The sequence below is a fragment of the Leptidea sinapis genome, chromosome 10, assembly GCF_905404315.1.
Source record: "Leptidea sinapis chromosome 10, ilLepSina1.1, whole genome shotgun sequence".
NCBI classification, from domain to species: domain Eukaryota; kingdom Metazoa; phylum Arthropoda; class Insecta; order Lepidoptera; family Pieridae; genus Leptidea; species Leptidea sinapis.
The window spans coordinates 13,908,960-13,932,236 of NC_066274.1; the positions used below are offsets into that span (position 1 = coordinate 13,908,960).

A 23,277-nucleotide genomic window follows, 5' to 3' on the forward strand; every position below is an offset into this window, starting at 1 on the left:
ACGAGAAACACGCAAAAACACTAACACAAAGGGACGTACAAATCGCGAGTGTAAGACGTAGTCACGCACACTAAAGTAATAAAAGTGGCCTGTTTTAATCGGTAGTCTAGCAGCTGGGGGCTCTATCTAGACGTATAAATTATATAAGGTATTATTATGAGTCATTAATAAATATTCTACTACTTTTGAGAAAATCTGTTCTCCTGGTGTCTATACAGTAATATGTCGTGCGAATGACGTCAGAATATATTAAGGTATACATAAGACAATCTCTTCTCAACTATGATGACCTACCAAAACAATGTATAAAATTAATTTCAACCGCTACGAAAGACTTTACAATCACCGCTACCATATTTAAGTTTTCCTGGTGTCTATGTATAAGTCGTGCGAATGACGTCAGAATATACTCGTACATATTAACGTATACTAGTGTCATACATAAGACAATCTCTTCTTCAAGTATGATTCCCTGGTACCAAAACACTTTATAATGCTTCCTTTCTCATTTTTCCCCACGTTAAATATTATCAAAATACTATGGAGGCATACCGCGTGATCAGAGTTTCCCGGAACGGTAAGGTGAATTCAATTGAATATTTTCTAACAGCATTGCCTTTCAAGATCCTATTTACTGATATTATTGAAACATCTCTAAGTAAAGAAGCCATAATGAAAACACAGAAAAACAGCCACTTTCTTTTTCTTAATATAGCATAACAATAAAATAAAAGACTTAACATAGTTACGTGCGAGTCAGTGAGGGAGGTATTACTGCATAATAGCATTATAATATTATGTTTATGGTTGGAATCTGGTTCAATGTGTAGTTTTCATGTATTTTTATTGGGTCGTTTGTAGTCCCAAAGCTCGTATATCACCCTCGCGTGGTGTAGCACTACTTTCAAACGATGCAAGATTGTAAACAAGTAGATTTATATCGCGGCGCCATTGGGAATAAAAACACATTTTGTTTTAATTAATCCCGTTAAAATTAAAATAGAAATACAAATATGAACGTACCGTTTTTATCTGATTTAAAAAGAAAGATTTAATTGAAAAATGACAATTTGTTATTTTTAAAGTGATATGTCTGACTTGGCATTAATTAATGTTTACAAATTTAATTTAATTTGAAAGAGCAACATATCAAGTCAATTTCTTATTATGCAATTATTGGGGTCGAGCAAGTTGTCAACTGTTAAGTAGATCCTGTAGATGGAGCCATAACCTGAGAATTTAACAAGAGAATATTTGTTTTTTTTTTACTTTAATTATAGTGGGATTTATTAAAATAAAATGTGTGTTTATTCCTAATGGCATGTTTACAGTCTTGAAACGTTTGAACATGACATACATATATATAGATATATGTTTATGGAGATTTTCAATTTTGAACAAACAAACGTAAGATTTTTTATATAGGTATATATATATGTTTTATAAAAATATTGACTCTCTTTTAGCTTATTATAACTTTTTTTAATGACCAAAACACTGTTTTTACTTCATTTTAGAAATAAATTATTCGTGTTTGAATTGTTTGTAGTACATTGTATGAAGTATAAAGTGGATTTATCATGTGCCATGTAAATGTGGATAGTTAAAAAACATCGTAGACAAGTTTGACCTTTGTTCCGAGAACTATAATTTTAATTTACCAATGAATTAGTTGAATAATATACAGAACAAAAAAGGAATCGTTTTACGTAACCTCGACTTGATTGCTCCTAGAAAGAACAATCATGTTAGGAATGGAAAGAAGCGTCTTGACAATAAACAAAAATTTAACGGACAAAAAACAAAGTATAAAATGATCTTACACAAGCCCAGAAACTTGAATAGGTTAGGTAGTCGCAAAATACTGACAATGGATATACAATATTAAAATACATAGGAAAAGTTGGAAGTTCAATTCAATGCGTAAAAGCAATACTTAATAGAAAATTGGGTAGACAAAATATGGACATTGTTTTCATCTTAAATTTCTCTCTAATAGAAATGTTACAGGGAAAGATTCAAAGCATAAAAGCAATACTAAATAAAAAATTGAGTAGACAAAATATGGATGTTGTTTTCATCTTAAATTTCTAGTTAAAATATCTCATACAACAAATGCAAAGTTTCTATTCAGAGTGAAAACTTAACACATGTATAGAATTTCTTGAACTAGATAAACTGCAGACTGTATTATAACCCAGAATAACAGTGACCTAGCTGCAATAGGCTTGTCTATAGGACAGTTTACCCAGAGGCGAATTCAGAGACCCCATTAGAAACTATGCAGTCTGTGATACAACACTTTTAGCTGAGTTTTAAATTAAAAATAACTACATTTGTGAAGAATATATTTTTCATATTTAAAGCCAAGACGTTTCATAATAGTACATTACGATACAAGTGCGCAAAGTAGGTCGTTCCCGCACGAGCGAGGAGAGTGCAGGATGGCCTACGTGCGCACGAGTATCGTATACTATTTTTCCTATTAAGGCGAAGAGTAAGCAGAAAACACGAAAACAATGTCTTTTTAGACAAGTTCTGTGGTGAAAATATAGCATTTGGAGCTATAAACACTACTTTATCCTGTTACACATACCCTTACGTCTTACTTGTAGGTTACTTATGCTTGCTGTTAGTTAAACTTAACACTCCAGAGCTATTATGAACTACCAGTTTTGTTTGCAGTTAAACAAGTTTTTTCTCGGCATGATGCATTTGTTTAGTATACTGCTCTCATAAAAGTTGTTCTTATAGCTTTTACTTTTTTGTGTTGTACCAACATTTATTAAGATTAGTAATCAATAATGAGGATTGTAAGCAATTAAACTGTTTGCGCCTGTTAAAATGTTAAATTTTCGACGTAGGAATTTCGAAAATATAAGCTTTGTTACATAGGAGCCGTGAACTCATATCGCTCAAGGTCGCTGGCATTTAGTGTCGCCTTAAGTTACGCAAAGTTCGACCACTATAATTATTTTCAAACATTCCCGCACGCTTAGCTCAACGTGTGGGAAAGTGGTACTTTGCGAACGCAAATGCATGCGCAAAATTGAAATTTGCGCACGATAATAGGAAAAAATATAACTTTTGATATTCCTTCATGCGTGTTATTTCTTTGACTTAACTGAATAAAGTGGATTTGATTTGAGCTAACTTACGTGCAGTATTATTATAACCTGTCCTAATAGTACTTTTAACTGACGTACTGCCATTACTGAATAGGCATGGCAAAAACGGCAATGACTCAACTGAGCAAGGTGTGGTGAGACAGAAATATCGGCAATCGTCGTAAAATACTCCACCCACACTTGTCTTTCCCAGCGCTCTGTACGGCGCAGATATATGGACTTTTAATGCCGCAAATAGACATATAATCAACGCCCTTAAAATGTGCCAAATGCATGGATGGCCCGTCGCACAAACATCATCTGCATCTGAAATTAGCTGAAGATAGAAAATGTTCAACGTCTTTTGCACGTGAAGGAACAGTCAGCAGACAACCTTGAGCGTTGGATGGTGACGGGGAATATACAAGAATATAAAAGACCAAGACCTCTAGTCTTAAACGGTGGTCGATTCAAATTTCCGAAAATCCAGAAACCATGGCTTCAAACTCCAATAGGCGACGGAGCAAAACCGATGGAGACAGCTTGTTGACCCACTGAGAGTCATGATCCTCAGCAGTGAGGGAACGACTAAGAAGAGACTGCCATTACACTCATTTCTGCCACTAAAGCATGATGATATCGTGTGAATCTACATACAACGAACGAAGGCGAAAGAAAACGAAAGACAAGTCTGACTGGCTTTCTTTCTCCGTCTTTCGTTTGTTTTGTGGCTATCTAAACACTATCTGTCATACAACAACCTCCTTTTATACAAGGTTAGTTCAAAGGCCAATCTGAACTAACGGGATCAGTAGGCAACTCCAATTATACAGAGAGCCCAAAATGGCATCCTTAGAAATCTATCGAATGCTCAATGGTTCCTAAAAAACAATGAACTTCATTCATGAACTTAAATTGAAAACAGTACAGGAAGAAATCAAAGAATACTCTTCAGATTTCAAGGAACGCTTAGCAATTCATCCAAACCCATTGGCAGTAGAGATACTAACTATAAACCATCCAAAGAGATTTAAGCGTAATAGCATTATCGAATTAGACTTTAAGTAAAGGAAAGAAAGGTCAATGGAAAAATCTTCTTACTAAATTCTAGATATCCAAAACATCTCCTCATAGTTTGGGGACTGATTGAAGATATAAAAAATATATTTTTCGTCTATGACGCTCTGTCATGAACACCTTAACATCTTATTAGTTTGCAGACATCTAGCTTATAGCTCATAGAAGACACCGAAAGTTTAATACTCAACACATTGATAATAAACTTCCATGAAATAAAACTTAAATGTTATATCCCCATATTTCACGAAATTCTCCCATTTCACTATCAGAAGTTACGCATCATTGCACCTTACAACTGAGACGGTAGCTACCGACCTATATTGTTATATTTATGGGTACAGCTAAAGGGGAAAGTTAAATGGACTGATATTCTTGAAGCGACACCCTCTGAAATGCTTTTAACATTGTCTTAATTATCTGAATTATACAGTCCACATTTTATGCAATCGCCCAGAGCTTTTAGTAAAGAATTACTGCAAAATAACGGCATGGGATTGAAATTAAATTCAAATATCCTTTGCTGTTGTTCGTATGTTTATTATATAATTTATACGCCTAGATAGAGTCTCTTGCTGTTGACAACAGATAAAAACAGGCCTACAGTCTTACACTCGCGATTTGTATGACAGTGTTAGTGTGTGTGCATTGCTCACAATAGAGATTAATTGTCACCCTAAATTTTTATCGACATTTTAAGTATCTAGACATATAAATGCTCTAAGTTATTTTGTATATATTTGTAATTCAATAAGTAATATATTAACTAGCTGACCCGACAAACGTTGTTTTGCCATATAAATTATTTTTAGCGTTAGACCGTTTCTTGGACATTGCAACATTACTTTATTTTTCTAAAATAAAAAAAAATCTAAAATGAACTTAGCCTAAGTTACTTCTTATTACATCAGCTACCTTCAAATAAAAGTCCCATCAAAACCGCTCCTCATGAAAGACAATTATATGAGAGAGGATATACAAAAGATACCACCGAGTGCCGAATATATGTTTAGTCCTGAAGCGTTGTCAGTCTACATACAAAAAATCGGGGGTGTAGATAAACTTCATATAAAAAGTGCGAAGTCGCCCACTCTCTCAACGTCATATCAGGACAAATCATTTCAGCTTCGCACTAATAAAACAAAAGGACACAAGAAGTTTTTCATTTTGGAAAAAATGTTATTTTGATGTAAGTACCGTATTCATATACATGTAGTAAAAAACGGTTATTTAAATATTTCAAATAGACACTCCAATTTTATTTATATGTATAGATAATATGTAAATTGTAAGAACTTGATGATTTATAAGACTAGCACTGAGTCTCTTGGCACTTAAGCTTAACCCAAGAGGGGAGAAAAATGTATAATTTTGACACAAATGGACAAATTCTTTTGTCCAATATCCAGAAATAAGTCGACATTTCTACTATTTCAGGAGGATCTAGTTTCTTTGTTTTTTTGTTATTAAGTGCACTCTATTACACACTAGTCTTAGCTTAACACAAGTTATAATAATTATTAAATAAAAAAATGGGTTTTGTATTATTGTCTGATTTAATTTGAAGCATTAAGAAATGTGCCAGAAAAACTGAACGAGTGATTTCAGAGAAAATTCGAGTTGGTTAGTAGAGTTTCATGCAATAAAGCTTTCAAAAGTTTTTCTTCAAGACTCCCTGGTGAGCGTGTCCAAATTCTTGCCTTTTTATCGCTGTACAATGTAAAACAAACTTCTTTCTTACTTATCATTTTGTTTTATTGTTATAGTACAGGTTCCGGATAGGAAATATCTTAGATGATTTATTTAATTTTTGTATTGTTATTTTATGAAGTTGTTGTGAAGACGATAAACCTGGCCTGTTTTCATCTGCTAGACAACAGATGAAAACAGGCCAGGTTTATTACTTCAGTCTGCGTGACGCTACGTCTTACACTTGCGATTTGTATGTGACTTTGTGTTAGTGTGCGACGTTTTCACAGCTGTCACAGTGTATCTAGACGTATATAGGATACATATATAGATATATACATATATATATACATATATACATATACATATATACATATACATATATACATATATATACGTATATAGAAGTTTGTTTTACATTGTAAAGCGATAAAAAGGCAAGAATTTGGACACGCTCACCAGGGAGTCTTGAAGAAAAACTTTTGAAAGCTTTATTGCATGAAACTCTACTAACCAACTCGAATTTTCTCTGAAATCACTCGTTCAGTTTTTCTGGCACATTTCTTAATGCTTCAAATTAAATCAGACAATATATGATTCCTCTGGTGTTGCAGGAGAGTGTGGGCGGCGGTGATCACTTAACACCAGGTGACCCGTACGCTCGTTTGTCCTCCTATTCCATAAAAAAAAAAAAAAAAAATATATGATCTAAGACAAATATCTTCACTCTTCCGTTTAATGCATAAAAAGTATTTTATATATGTTAAAAGATATTTACCAGAGTCAAGATTATACTCGAACTGTCCATTATTCCCATAAAAAATCTGTAAATTTTTGGATATTGAGTTCATAAAAATAAAATATTTAAGAATATTTGATAACAATAAAAAATACATTTTTTTATATCATCATATATAATCGACGTGTGTCTTTTCGCTATTGGATAATGACGCATCAACGTTGATGAAATTTTCAGGCAATCTTCAAAATAGCCCAGGATCGGATTGTCGAATCAGCTTTCAATATCATCTTCATCTTGTGTAATCCTTTTTTGGAGGGCACAGCTGAATTGAACGCGAACGTTACATTAATCAGAGATCTTGCACCAAATATGTTTATAGGACGCCAAATCTAACCAATTTTTCAATGGAAAAGCAATATTTTAATGTCTAACTTTTAACATCCTTCAGAAAATATTTATTCAATATTAATAGTTTAAAAAACACACTTTGGTTGAAAATATAATGGTGAAAATTTAAAATAAACCTCACCATCTGCCTTATAGATGGAATAAAAATTTATATAAATTCACAAAAATGTTATTTTGCAAATTAATGTATTAGTAGTGAAGTTTGAACAAAATCTCGTTTAAAGTGGGTCAAAATCGCGCCCAAATGAGTCGGTTACAAACAAGCATACATACAGGTGAAGCTAATAAAAAGCATGTAAAAAGAATGCAATTTAATTTACATATCATCTACTTAATGTATCGCAATTTAGAGAGTTAAATACAAGATACTTTTTTTTATGAAAATTCGGGACGAGACCAGCAGGACGTTTAGCTGATAGTAATTGATACGACCTGCCCATTACAATGCAGTGCCGCTGAGGATTCTTGAAAAGCCAAAAATTCTGAGCAGCACTACAATTGCGCTCGTTACCTTGAGACAATAGATATTAAGCCCAGTAATTTCACTAGCTACGGCGCCCTTGAGACTGAAACACAGTAGAGTATACACATTACTGCTTCACGGCAGAAATAGGCACCGTTGTGGTACCCTTAATCTACAAAATACTTCAATAAATACAGTACATATAAAGATACGTAGTTAACACATACAGACGACAAAAATATGTTATTTACAGAGTTAATATAAATACCATCTGGATTGTAGAATCAATAACTCTAGGATCCAGATTCTATTATGCTATTAACCTAAAATATGTAAATAAGATGTAACATAGTACCTATGCTAGGGCAGCTTCGAGCCATAGAGGCAAGGCTGTATGCAAATCCCGGCCTAAAGACGCTCTCGTGTTTATTGTATGAAGAGATAATGACTCGTTTCAGGAAATATGCTTCACAATGGGCCAGAATATGGATAAAATGGATTGTTTACTTAATAATTGATCTATGCGTTAATAACATTTATTAGAAAATATATTCTGAAATCTTCGCAATATGGTGTAATAAGTTGTGTAATAAGGGGCATTAAAACACGAATGTGGGTTTTTTACACGAGTCGAAGCCGAGTGTGATAATAGTATCACAGGAGTGTTTTAATGCCTAATTATCAACAGTTGCATACAGGACTTTATCTACACCAAAAAATTTGAATCCTCTTAAAGATTCTAAAACAGTTAGCTTATTGCTAACATTAAAACAGCCAGTCCTAGTAGTAACCAAATATCATCCATTACTGATTATATACAAATAAACAAAGTATTAATTAAATAATTATTTATTTTACTAGTAATATACATTTTGTATATTATAAAAATTCACTTGAATATTATGTTCTTTTGCAGCGTTTAAAATACCTGGTTGTGTGCTGTCAAATAAACCAAACAATGGATCTTTTAATGTTCGCAATAAGCTAACTGTTTCAGACCTAGCAACCAAAAAACTTAGCAAACACTCAAAATCAGATAGTTATTTGTTATCTAAAAATGTACTTATTTGATACCACATTAGTGGCAAAAAAACGAATTTAAGAATGAATTTTGTGTACGTATTCTTAAGAATATGAAATGTTAGTACGTCATTTTTATATCAGTTAGAATAAAGATACTGCAAACAAGACATGGACACAGAAATAAAACCCGCAATCCTTACTTTCAAGGTGTAAGTACCTGTTTTTTTATGTAATTTATTTATTTAAACATACTGGGCCTGCGATATTTTTTTAAAATTAGGAAATGATCTGACTATCAGAAATGAGAAAATCGGAGTTAAAGGTAATGTAACTATATAATAATACCACTAATAGCGGGACATAATTTGTGTTATTTGGTATCCCCCGTAACTGCACACACTAGCATAAAGGTGCTTCACTTGTTAATATCACGGCGCGGAGTCCTCCTTTTTTTACGTACGTGGGGTGTAGATAAAAAATTATAGTATGACATGATTCTATCGTTTATTTTTGTTTAAAATAAAAATGGGGTTTTTTTTCAAGAGTATCTTATCGTGTTTTGAGCTATTCTGTAGCTACTTAAATGTTTATATTTTAAAGTATATTAATACGGGATGTTCAATTAACAAAGAGGATGTAAATACTATAGTGAGACTCCGCGCCGTGATATGAGCAAGTGAAGCAGCGTTATGCTAGTGTGTGTGCGGTTACGGGGGGTACTAGTTACACAATATTTTCTCCCTTAAATAATCATATATGGCGACAAATACTTATATAGTATCGTTTTTACACTTTTTCACAACGCACGACGGCATTCTTGAGACGCAAACTGATTTGTCACAGACGATGACAATTCTCATAATGGCCGCCTATCGGCCTGTAGTAGTGTAAGAGTGTGCGTGGGGCAATCTATTTACACGTTAATCGGCTTGTTTTGGTGCTACACTGTTATGTAAGGTGAGACGGAGTCCTTATTTTTTTACTAAGCCGTGATATAAACCAAAATAATATGATCGATACAACTGTTCTCGTATTTTGATAACATATTTAGTATGGCTTGATAATCAGATAGCATTATTGACCTACGAAGGGTTTTATGATTGCGTTGGTACTATTTGCGCAATGTTACATTTCAACGTGTTGTAAATCCATCTAGTCTCTTTAAATTGTAACAGGTGCGAATTATTCGAATTCAGTTTAATTATCTTGTCCCAAACTAGGCATTGGTGCAAGACAACGATATATTCAATACGAAACATACATTAATCCGTAACCAAAGTTACCGACATAGCACAAATGCTTTCGAAACTGAAGTGGCAGTGGGCAGGGCACATAGTTCGACGGACAGATGGCCGGTGGGGCAGAAAACTTCGCGAATGGCGACCACGTACCGGAAGACGCAGTGATGGTAGGCCCCCCACAAGATAGCCGACGATCTGGTCAAGATCACCGGAATACTTTGGATGAGGGCAGCGCAGGACGGATCGTCGTGTAGATCTTTGGTGGAGGCCTTTGTCCAGCAGTGGACGTCTTCCGGTAGATGATGATGATACTTTAATACATGTAACCAACCTGAGATTCAAATTTAGGACATCTAGCTCATAGAGTAGGGTTACTAACTATTGGGGCTATAATAATTATATATTTATAATATCTGTCATCATAACAAAAAAGGTAAAAGAGATCTTTTTTAACTGTTCCGTGGTCGTCATAATGTCAATAGACCCATGATTTCTTTTTAAAGGTCCAAAACTGCAACACGACTTTACTGCTACGTGAAAAATACTCAATTATCGTGGCGGAGAAAAAAGCAAAAAGTTATGAATACGTCAAAAATAAAATAGGTGATACTTTACCTACCTATTCCAGTTATCAATGCAACTCTACGAAACTTTGTTTAATGACAAAAGTTCGCTATTTCATTAGCACAATCGCTCGTAAATATTAAATGTTCGATAGCAGGAACGCTCATGAATAAATGGAGCGGTAAAATTTATATCAGACCCCTTTATGAGCGGTACGTGGTTGTAAGCCGAGGTGAATGTGTGCTCCGGCAGGTAACAGCCTCTGAGGTGCTTGAGGAAAGTCGCAATTTAGGCCCGGGGAAGGTAGAGTAAACAAATAATATTTGAATTTCAAAATGTTCACATGTATATGAGGATTTGTATTGAAAATTGTTACAGTTTTATGTCTGCTTATAGTTAGTTCAAAATCAAAATCATTTCGTAAGTACTTCCACGTTCCATATTAGACAAAAGAAGCATTTTTTAATAGAATGCAGGCTTATTTTTTAAATACAAAACTCAATTTTGTTATAATTTCGTATAGTTTGCATATAAATTATAACTGGCGCGTGTTTCGTATTTTGATTACAACATCAACAGATAATTATTTCTCTACCCGATAAAACACCGCAAATGATTTTCATTCAACGATTCAGCCGCATATACACGAAATAATGACACAGTTTCATCGTAGGTACGAAATCAATAATCGAGGATACTTTCCGATAAGGTAATAATTATGTTGCATTATGAACGTAATGACGTTTTTACTCGTATGTTATGCCTTCGAATATACCAGCTATCAACTCGTAACAATCTGAATAGTTAAATTATTAAAACTTTCGTGAGACATTAAGTAATAGTATGTAGGCGTATTAATAAATAACTACACTGAATAATGTGTAATGCATTTATGTGATAAAGGAATACAATAATTTCGATCGAAATGAAGGGCGCCGTAGCTAGTAAAATTACTCGGCAAAGGAGACTTAACATCTCATGTCTCAAGGTGACGAGCGCGGTTGTAATGCCGCTCAAAATTTTTGGTACTTTCAAGAATCTAGAACTGCACTGCATTGTAATGGGCAGGGTCTATAAATAACCATCAGCTGAACGTTCGGCTCGCCTCGTCCCTTATTGTCATAAATACACCAGAGGAGGGTTGCCGGCCTCTAAAAAAAGTGTTCGTTGTTTTTTTGAAGGTACCCATGTCGTATCGTCCTGTAAACACAGCACAAGGAAGCTCATTCCACTGTAAATGAAAGCCAGAAGGCATACAATGAAGCGACGTCTGTACGTAACGCCAAGTGATTAGCCGTTCACAGAAACTGCATCGATGCACATCTATTGTAATTAAAACAATTTGTTAAACGATGAAGCTGTAAATATTGACTTAAAAGAGTGTCCACCTCTTCGTATGGAAGCTCATCCGTTTAATATCGAAATGGTAAAATAATATGCAAATTTAACTCAGGATATTCTGAGTAGAGCCTGCACTGCTGGGGGGGCCTGCTAATCCTTTGGGAACTAAAAAATAATAATAAAACAAATATTTTCACCCTCCTCGTCCTTCTTGCAGTGTTCTATTGTTTGTAAATAAAATAATCACTCTGTAGATAAAGCAACAATACTTGTAGTGCTAATATTGAGGGTATTTGTAAGTTATTTAGTTTGTTATGTTGTTCATAAAATTTCTTAGCACCTAAATGTTTATGCCTTTGTTTTGTTTTTTTTTCTGTATAATAAATATTTGTATGTAGTTTTAAGTTGTTTAATTTTTCTTTAAAAATAAGTAATTTAATTTAAGTAGTTAATTAAGTATTAAACTTTAAATAATATTATATGTCTTCCGACGACCTTATTGTACACGGTAAAACTCAAATGAGTTTATGTGTGTACAATAATTGTGTTACCTATAATATGTAATTTGTTAATAAGAAAGAAATAAATAAATAAAATAAATAAATAAAATAAATAAATAAATAACTGCCTCGCGTATGTGCTAAAATATGTGTCTGCTGGTGATCGATTGATCAGGTGTAACCGGCGCGAGAGTCACGGTTGGCATTAGATCAGCCAATCAGATACTCGTGAGTCTGTTGTCTATAGGTATCTCGCTATTTCCTACAGGAAATTATCTGCACCATAGTTTGCCATAACAAGAAATTTATAACAATAAGAAATGACAAAAAAATGTATAACTTTTAACCTTAGATAATTTATACGGCTAGATAGTCTCTTGCTGTAAGACAACCGATAAAAACAGGCCAGGAGTATTATGTAGTGTGCGTGAATTGCTAAAAAAATAGAGGTTAGTTATTATTACATTTAAATAAAAACTTTTAAAGGATTGAAACGCGTGTAGTTGTAACGGTTTTACATTAGATGTTTGCGTAAAAGTTACATTTTTATTTTAGTTAACCCGACGTTTTAAGACCTTTCCAGATCTCGTTTTCAGGGGGACTGCAGATGAAGTGAGTCAAAGATAGTATTAATCAAAGTTGTCATTATGAAGTTCAGCGCCATTTATTTCCTCGGAGGTGGTATTTGCTGTACACAGATGGTTTTTGACAACATTTACTGACAGTATCCTCTTCTTTTTTGGTATGTGTAGTTATGGGTTTTAATTTAGAGATTATTGGATCCCAGATGTTAGATAATTTTGTACCATCTTCTCTATTGAAATTTAGGTGTTTTTTAATTTCGATGTCTTCACGTACCAGTCTTGGGTGAAATCTATTCTCTTTTAGCAAAATTTTGGTTGGTCGAACCGGATGTAGTGGTTAGGACGGTCTGTTCAAAAATTACAATTCACAAGACGTTATTTTTTGACGTATTAGAATAAATCTGAACTGATTTGATGATTTGATTTAAAAGTTCGCTATTAGTAATATCAAAGTAAACTCTTTTGTTCTGCAAGGCTTATGATTTGAACAAAGATTTTGCGCTTCCATTCTCTTGTCAGACAAAAGCAAATTTCGATGTGATCAGCAGCAAATCTGGAGCGATTTGTTTCAGTCGGCGCGAATTTCGCTGACACTTTTGATTGATAGCCAATGTCCAGATCGAAAAAAGTTTCACTTTCTGAAACTGAGTCAACTGTTATGAATATATGGAGTGATTTAAAGTTAATTTTAATTAAGAGTTTTCAGTTTTTATGTAAGATATCCACGTTTCTTTTCACCTTGACTATATACATAATCAAAATAATAAAATTTGATTATCAAAATTGCTGTAAAAAGACGCAGGGCCATTTCATATTTATTTCTCATATTTTTATGTATAAAATTTAAACCGAACGAAGTCAAGTTTTAAGAAATAAAAATTATGTTAGTATAATTTTAAAATAGAAAGATAAAAGAAATCTAAACGTTATTATAATAATAGACTGGTTTTGAAACATTGTCCTAGAACAACACTTTCTTAAAAATAGTCATAACATTATATAAAAAAATGCTTGAGGACTTGAAAATACTGTCAAGTAAAATGTTTATACCAAGACTCTTCAAATGGCTGGTTGAAAATCATTTTTATAGTATAAATGAATATTTAAACAAGTGTTAAGTTTTTGCATGCTTTTAATTTAAGCTAGATAGAGGACAATGTAATATTTAAGATCTGGACATTTTTTTTTATGGAATAGGAGGACAAACGAGCGTACGGGTCACCTGGTGTTAAGTGATCACCGCCGCCCACATTCTCTTGCAACATCAGAGGAATCACAAGAGCGTTGCTGGCCTTTAAGGAAGGTGTACGCGCTTTTTTCGAAGGTACCCATGTCGTATCGTCCCGGAAACCCGCACAAGGAAGCTCATTCCACAGCTTAGTAGTACGAGGAAGAAAGCTCCTTGAAAACCGCACTGTGGAGGACCGCCACACATCCAGATGGTGGGGATGATATCCTAATTTGTGGCGTGTCGTGCAAAGGTGGAATTCGGCGGCAGGAATAAGGTTAAACAGCTCTTCGGAACACTCCCCGTGATAAATGCGGTAGAAGACACACAATGAAGCGACGTCTCTACGCAACGCCAAGTGATCCAGTCGTGCACAGAGCACTGGGTCCCCGACATACCCTATTCCAAAGCAAAATAAATAATTTCATTTCTTTTCAATAATACCAATAAATTGACCCACTTTTACACAAATTATCTTGCCCAAAACTAGGTATAGCTTGTACTATGGGTTGCAAGATAAAGATATATTTAATACAATATAATTACTACAAATATTTATAAAAACAAATAAACATCCATATTCATCATATAAATAACTCAGTAAGCAGGATCGCTAACTACTGGGCTGTGTTATGGAAAGAAGGAAGAGAGAGAACATTAACATAATTTAATGTCGTTAGTAAATTATTACCAAAAAGTAATGAAATGTGTTCTCGGTTTTAGCATTACTTGATTGGACGATTGGTTTCGTAGGTAATAGCGCTGGGTCGTTTCTCGAGAGGTGCGGGCTCGAATCCCGCATCGTACATAAAGAACAATGGCGAAGTTTCATACTACAAAATATTTGAAATCGAATGGTAGCGTCTCAAGAACTGACGTGTACTAATTAATTCACTATAATTTTCTGAATCTACTGACATTATTCATTTATAATTTGGAACCGGGATAGTGGAGAAATAAATGATTATTTTGTTTGAGTTTTTAGGTTAGGTTTTTCTTTTTATTGCTTTAGCGTTATAACTATAAGTTATATATATCTTTTATATTCCAACTAACATATTCCAACAACAACAGCACTGAATAACACCAATTCCAAAAACCTTTAAGGATAGGAAATAGTTACCATAGGCAAATAGTTAATATTAATTCGGTCAACAACTCTGACTATTATATATGGAAACTTTGTGCAATGGTAATAACAGTTTATTTGCAACAGAGAGGATTTATAAGAGGGAAGCCAAATGGGCAATCCATAGTCGAGATAGGAACTTCTACAGTGTACCTAACCAACACCCGCTTTTAAGGCTCTGGTCGACTTTTAAACCAAGTACTTCCATTATTATAATCTTAAAAATCTGGTAAAATAAGTACCTAGTTTTTAAATGTCTTTTTCTCAATCCAATATCTTATTTTGTAGAAGTAGGTAGCAAGCAGTAAATGAAACAAGCAAAATATTCTATTATGTTTATTATTATATAAACAGCGTACGTTAGACCAAATCGTGGGGCAAATCATAGTCCGGTAATAGAGCGGAGAGCAGAAGTAGTTCAAAATGAGGTTCAGAGTTTAAAACGAGAGAAAGATATTATTCGAGTCGAAAAACAAACCAGGTAAAATAGAAACTAGTTATTAAAATAAAGAAAGCACAAAACAACACAACCGCGGTAACTATAATTGATAGGTACTATTAGTATTAGGTAGATCATAGGTGACAGGTATAGAAACTCATTGATCATTCACTCATGGCTGTCAGTCATATTGACAGATAGCTTTCCTTGATGTACGAGTAACCTAAAATGGATGCGATTTCATAGTTGTGACACTTATAAAGTGGAAATGAAATAAATATTTTATATATTTCCCCGGTTCCTTTTGCAATACAATTTTATCTAACAAGTCAATCTATCAGCGAAGTTTTTTTTTATAACTATCCTTAGACGGTTATTCCTAGTTAGGTAAAATTTCGCCATTGTTGTTTTGATACAAGATAAATTTGTATAATTACTTGATTGTAAAAATGTACGTTTTATTTGATGCTTAACGAGGTGGGCAACTCTCATACGATAGCCGTATGTATGCTCCTTGTTCCCTTCACCATCATCATCAGCCGGAAGACGTCCACTCCTGGACAAAGGCCTCCCCCTTTGTTTGTTTTATTCCTTACTTAAAAAAAACTTCTATCAAAGCTTAAAACTTCATTAATCAAATTTAAATACTGTAACAGGAATATAATATCTGAATATTAAAAAAGATTTAAAATAAAAACGTTGACGAAAGAACATCTTATACCGAACTTTTATTTGTCTATGGCCGTATCAAAGGGAGCTGTTGTGTCAAATCTCCTATTAACTTCTTCAATAATAGACCTATTATAACAGACCCCTATAGGCCTTGATCGGTCGACCAAAGTTTAATCTAAGTTCCGAAACATCGCATTGTTGTCCATATGTGAGGGACTAGAAATGAAGGACTTCACATGAACTGAATATGTGTAGCTAACACCATATAATATAATGTTTAATCTTCAGTTTAACAAATATTTTCTACTATCATTAGGGAATCGTCGATAATATCGCGGTAAATAAAGTAGTTATAATAATTTTTATGCAATTTCGGTGTAGTTATTTTAAAATTGCTATAATTATGTAAGAAAATCTATTAATAATTCTATCAATTTAGTTACAGTATGTGCGGAAAGATTTCCGTCATTAGATTTGAGGCCGCAGCTTTGTTTCATTAACGTGTTTGTTATGTTGACAACACTATAGTACGACTGTAGCATTTTGATACTTTAAAACTATGTTAGAACTAGCTGCTGTTCGCGCCGTCGTCGTCTGCGTGGACGCTTTAGTGCAACAAAAGTATATCTATGCCTGTTTCCAGTGTTACAATAAATAGCTTATACATTTATTTCAAGTAAATTTATTCAGTAGTTCACCCGCCACCGGACCGCACCATAGTATCGCGCACTCGGTTGGTTATCATCGTCACTATTAAAATATTTGTCCAAATGATATAGCGTGAAAGGCAAAGTTACTCTACTTTAAATAACAGAAGCGATAAAAGTGTTTGGAAGTTTTTTTTTACTTACTTGACACTTATCGTTGTATTTTGGATAATTGATACTATATCTTTATAAATTATAGTCTTCGTGTTATTATGATGTGTTAGCTATATTATTGTAAGGTATCATTAAAATCAATTCAGTAGTTTTTGCGTGACAGAGTGACAAACATTTTTACAAACTTTAGCTTTTATAATATTAGTATAATGTATTCAGATTCTGTCTTAATAATTATTTCAAGGAATGAGCCACATAAAAATCATAATTTTTAATCCATTTCATGCCACGATACTTATCTTTTTGAACAATAAAAATAAGATTGTTCTGGAAGAAAAAGTGATTACTTTACTTTAGCAAAGCTTTAAATTGAAAGATTTAAAAGAATACCGTCACGACATTGCGCGTGTTAAAAATGATTTAGTACGTACTCAATAAGCAAAGCCTTAAACCTACCTCGGTTAATTTTATGGCAGTTTTATACTACAGAAGAAAAAAAATTATACAATGTAGGTTAAAATTAACAATATAAGCTTTTATTTTTATTTGTTGTGATTAATATAGAATCATGCTATGGCCGATTTTATACCACTAACATGCACACACTAAAATTATTTCCGGTTCGAAAATTATTTGCACTTGGTATAAATTACGCATTTAATAATTCCATAATTCTTGAGGCATTTTCCACTGTATGCATGTACAATTGAATAAATCAATGAGTACATCTATATATATAAAAATGAATTGCTGTTCGTTAGTCTCGCTAAAACTCGAGAACGGCTGGACCGATTTGGCTAATTTTGTTCTTGAATTATTTGAGGAAGTCCAGAGAAGGTTTAAAAGGTGAATAAATATGAAAATGTTCGGAATTTAAAAAAAAAACAGCAATTTTGTTTTTCTTTTGAAGTGTCCCCCGTCGTTCAGAAATCAAATTGAAAGAATAGTTTATAATGAATAACTAATTATAATTTTTATAACTTTCTCAGGAGGTAAAAAATAGACTTAATTTTAGCTAACTACAATTGTTAATTATCTATCACATTATTTTTATGTAGATTGATAAATCTTAAGTTTTGTCACAAATAAAAATTAATAAAAATCATTATTTTATCTATAACTAGCTGACCCAGCATACGTTGTATTGCCGATATTAAAATCGCGATACAAAAGTAACTGTTGATAGTAGAAGGGTGAAAATTTGAAGTTGTATGTATTTTTTAATGTTGACTCATAATCAAACAAATTTAAAAAAAAATGTCAAAAAAATTAAAAAAAGGAATTTCGTGTGGACCACCCTTAACATTTAGGGGGATGAAAAATAGATGTTGGCCGATTCTCAGACCTACTCAATACACTCACAAAATTTCATGAGAATCGGTCAAGCCGTTTCGGAGGAGTACGGGAACGAACATTGTGACACGAGAATTTTATATATATGATAAACAGAACAACGTCTGTCGGGTCAGCTAGTAATATATATAAAGGTATATTGGTAAATCCTAAGTTAACAGTACGTTCTATGTAGACAAGGATTCTATTGTTAGTCTCCTTTGTTTAAAGCCATGGAAGCGCTCGCAATAATGATCGAGCATTAAAATTGGGGTCAGGTGGTTGACACAAATTTATGACGGTTTTACCAAATTATACCCAACGTTTAGATGTTCGGGTGAACCCTTTATACCGACGTATATCCAAAGGATTTACGTCATTCAAATGTTTCTGAATTATGATGTCATTTGACATACGGATATTAATATTTTGCTTTTTTTTTTTTTAATGCAAAGCAACGGGTATAAAAATAAATCCCCGTCGGTAATCTTTACACGAAAATGACTTTTGCCACTTGACTGACCTGAAACTTATTTTTTTTGAAGTGAAACTTCGCATAAGGGTAAATGTTTTGGGAAGCATGAAAGGCAATAAAGTGTCACGAAAATGTGGGACGTTTTTATTCAAGAGGAGGAGGAGGAGGTTTTCGTTCAAGGGAGATAGCGATTGACACCGATTGAGGAAGAGTGAGAAAGGGCAAACGTAGCATGAAGCACTTAGCGCCGCGAGTAAGTAGAACATCTTCCCTACTAGCGTTGTATCGTGCAGCTTTAGCGCGTGGCCGCTAGTAAGTAGAAAATCTTCCCTACTAGCATTGTATCGTGCAGCTTTGGCGCGTGGCCGCTAGTAAGTAGAACATCTTCCCTACTAGCCTTGTATTGTGCAGGCTTAGCGCGTGGCCGCTAGTAAGTAGAACATATTCCCTACTAGCGTTGTATCGTGCAGGCTTAGCGCGTGGCCGCTAGTAAGTAGAACATATTCCCTACTAGCGTTGTATCGTGCAGCTTAAGCGCGCAGCCGCTAGTAAGTAGAACATCTTCTCTACTAGCGTTGTATCGTGCAGGCTTAGCGCGTGGCCGCTAGTAAGTAGAACATATTCCCTACTAGCGTTGTATCGTGCAGGCTTAGCGCGTGGCCGCTAGTAAGTAGAACATATTCCCTACTAGCGTAGTATCGTGCAGGTTTAGCGAGCGGCCGCTAGTAAGTAGACCTTCCCTACAAGCGTTGCACCGTGCAAATTAAGCGCGTGGCACCGTGTGAGTAGAACATCTTCCTTACAATCTTTAGAGAACACATAAGTAAAAATATAACCGGGTTTTAATAATTATTTTGCCAAAGAAGTTTCACTTCTGACCTATGTACTTTGTACGCACGCAATTTTTTTTTGTAGTCGACGAGGGTAGTTCAAGAGTAGATATAATGTTGGTGACTCAAGCAATGACACAACAAAGTACTGAGTCAGCTCTTTTAGCAATGAATCACGCGCCGTACATGTATTTACTTAATTATTAACTTAATTCTTTTATACTTATTTTCAACGTACTACTTTTTTTCTCTTTTGATTTTGTATTTTAAGATGTGGTTTCTATAACTAAAATTAGTTCGTTATATTGCTAATAAAGTTAAGCAATTTGCAGAGGGTGGCTATATTCCTCGTCCTGATTGGGTCCTAGTAACACCGCGTCCAAAATTGAACTATTTTGTTCGCCACTCATACTTATAGCTCGTCGTCAAGTCCTACCGCGTTTACGAACCGCAGTATCTTCTTGACGCGAGTATTACAAACAGCATCTGGGAGTAGGATATAGTCGCCAAGGATGGTGTTACGCTTATGCATTAGTGAGCCGCAATTGCAGAGGAGATAAAGAGGAGATAAAGAGGAGTCATCGGCTTCAAGGCAAAATCTGCAATTTCTTTCGTTTTTTATTCCGACAAGACTGGTGTGCTTATTTAGGCAACAGTGCCCAGTTAGCATCCTGGTGAGTATGTACAGGTTTTTCCTGCTCAATGATAGGGCGTCATTTGCGTTTCTGTTAAATAGGTAGTTAGTAGGTTGACATAAGAAATGAATAAAATCAAACCGGCTAAATGCGAGTTGAACTAGCACACGTGGGGGTTGTACCATGATAGTACACAAAAAAATATTTTCTGCAGTGATTCCTCTGGTGTTGCAAGATATTACTGTGGGCAGCGGTGATTTAGAGACCCCGCAAACTGCAGACTTTCGATCGACCGATAGTTTGGTTGAGTTTGGCTGTTAAGTGCGCACACTGGCCTGACTAAACAGTTGGGTCTGTGATGAGTGCACACACTAGACAACTATAGGCCGACAGTTTTAGGGATTTGCATCTGAATATTCTGTAAAGTTCGTTTTTTTTATAAAGCGCGGGCCTTTTTTCGACTTCTTCTATCAAATTTTCGATCGACATTTCAAGAATCAGTGCGGGAGTAGAACAGGATAGCGCCATCATGAAAAACAAAAATGACCGTCCGATGCCAAATCCTGGAGCAAACTGAACTATCGGCCGAGTCTGGCCGACTAAACAATCGGTGGTGTGCGCGCCTAGAAGAGCGCCGTACTGATTTAACAGTCGGCCGATAGTTTGCCGACGGTTCAGTTTGAAGGCAATCGTGTAGCCCATCAAACTTTTTTATCGGCCAATACCGAATCGTTATTAAGTGCGCACTCTCATACATCTTCATACTGATTAAGAAACCAACCAAACTATCGGCCGATCAAAAGTCTGCAGTTTGCGGGGTCTCTTAACGTCAGAGACCTGTACGCTCTGGAATTACTGTCAGTTTGTCGGTTTTCTGTTTTTTTTTTTATGAAAATAAGGGACGAGACGAGCAGAACGTTCGTCAGCCTAATTGATACGCCCTACCCATTACAATGCAGTTCCGCTCAGGATTCTTGAAAACAAAAAAAAATTGAGAGACACTAAAATTGCGCTCGTCACCTTGAGACATAAGATGTTACGTCTCATTTGCCCAGTAATTTCACTAGCTACGGAGCCCTTCAGACCGAAACACAGTAATGTTTACACATTACTGCTTCACGGCAGAAATAGGCGCCGTTTCGGTACCGATAATCTAGCCGGCTTCCTGTGCAAAGGAGCCTCCCACTAGATTCTGTTTGTTTGTACTTACCCGATAATCTCATAAGCACTAATTTGCGGTTTACTGATTTAGTATCGCAAACTCCCAGTACCATTAGTGTTTTTTTCATTACAAATGGTTGAGCAACGAAAACGTTTAGTAAACAGAAATAACAAGTTAATATTCCATGACAATTTATAAATCCACGACACAACCAGAAGTTTTAAAAGTGAAAACAGAACAGAAAACTAGAAAACATAATGAACAGGATCGAACTATCATGGAAGTTGGCTTATTTCCATGCAAATTTATGTGCATTACAAACTTTGGTTATCCGTATTTAATGTCGAATGAGAGATGTGCTTTAAATAACTTTGTAACTGGATTCTGCATAATTTTTCCATCTAATTTGCTTGTGACAGCTTTTGTGTGAGGGATTTTCTCAAACAAATGATATTTCAGAAAATTTTAAAGGTGATAACTAAGTTTTATATCGTCTGCAAAAGATATTATGCATTGTTGAATGAAATTTTCGATTATCTCTAGACAAATATAAGGAGATAAATGCTTTGCAAAACTCTTGTTATAACAAGAACTTATTTTCAAAATACTTACTGTGGATTTTCGATTTGACAACGATAAGTTCGTTGTTCTTAGCTATTTTCTAATTTAAATATTTTTATTCTTAAAAAAACTAGCTAGGTAAATACGTTTAAATAAACCGACTTCAAAAACTGAAAAGCGTAAAAAAACTTAATAGAGATTTTATTGAAAACACCTCTTATGCAAATGTTATACCTTTAATATTAATAAGCTACTATTATTTGTAAGTGCCTATTGAAAGGTTTTTATGGGACCAAATAGCAAACATTCTGCATGAAACTAAAGAAGAATCACGAAAATCGGATCATAAATCTCAGCGTAATCGGTGTACATATATAAATAAAAATACCAACCCAATTAAGAACCTCCTCCTATTCGAAGTCGGTTTAAAAATAGGATTTAAAATTATTGAACCTCAAAAACTGTACAACTCATTCGAAAAAATATAAATCAGAACTGAGTAAAAAAGGGCGCAAAAATCAGCGGGCTTTTTTTCTTAATTTAATTACAATCATAAAATATTGTGAAGAATCGTTTATTAAATAGCTTGAGAGCGTTCGTTCCATTCCCAGTCTTTGGTAACATTAAAAAAATAATTTTTGAGCTCTATCTATAGTAACAAAACAAACAAATACATTATGTACATGTGTATATTACATTATTATCGATATTATGAGTGAATCAGTATTGAGAAAGTAGTATTTATAACAATGATATTCGATACTATTTAAATAAAGCAGATATGTATCTACTAATTGAAACGCATATTCATAGTAAGGAACGTTTGTGTAAACAACGTTTAAGACTAACTCGAGCCATTTTGTTTTATGTTTTCATCACGCAATCCTATTTACATCCTTTCAATCTGTCAGTTAATATTACACCTGTTAAAGCGCTTTCACACTACGTCCGATCCGAATATGATCCGTACCCGTGAAAACACGGTCCTGTGTAGTCGTAACTTTATGATTGTTTTAATACTAGCATATAAAAGTTCAGTGACTATTGTTAAACGTTTAAAACTATCAGTCGTCAAATCATATTAAAAATACTTACTTTTTTACCCAAAAAACTTTTTAACATCAATAACACCAAACATAATTAATGGCGGTAAGTGAATACTTTCAAATACAATAGAATTTAACATCGCGGGAATTTTTGAAACCATCCTAATGGTAGTACACATAGTGCCAAAGTTCAACAGGTTCCCCCACA

General features: G+C 34.3%; 1 protein-coding gene across 4 annotated transcripts in view; it reads right to left on the bottom strand.

Moving 5' to 3' along the window:
* Positions 1-23,277, bottom strand: part of LOC126966312 (alpha-catulin) — a 124,581-nt gene that overhangs the window by 95,574 nt on the left and 5,730 nt on the right. The gene's annotated exons all lie outside the window — the stretch shown is intronic.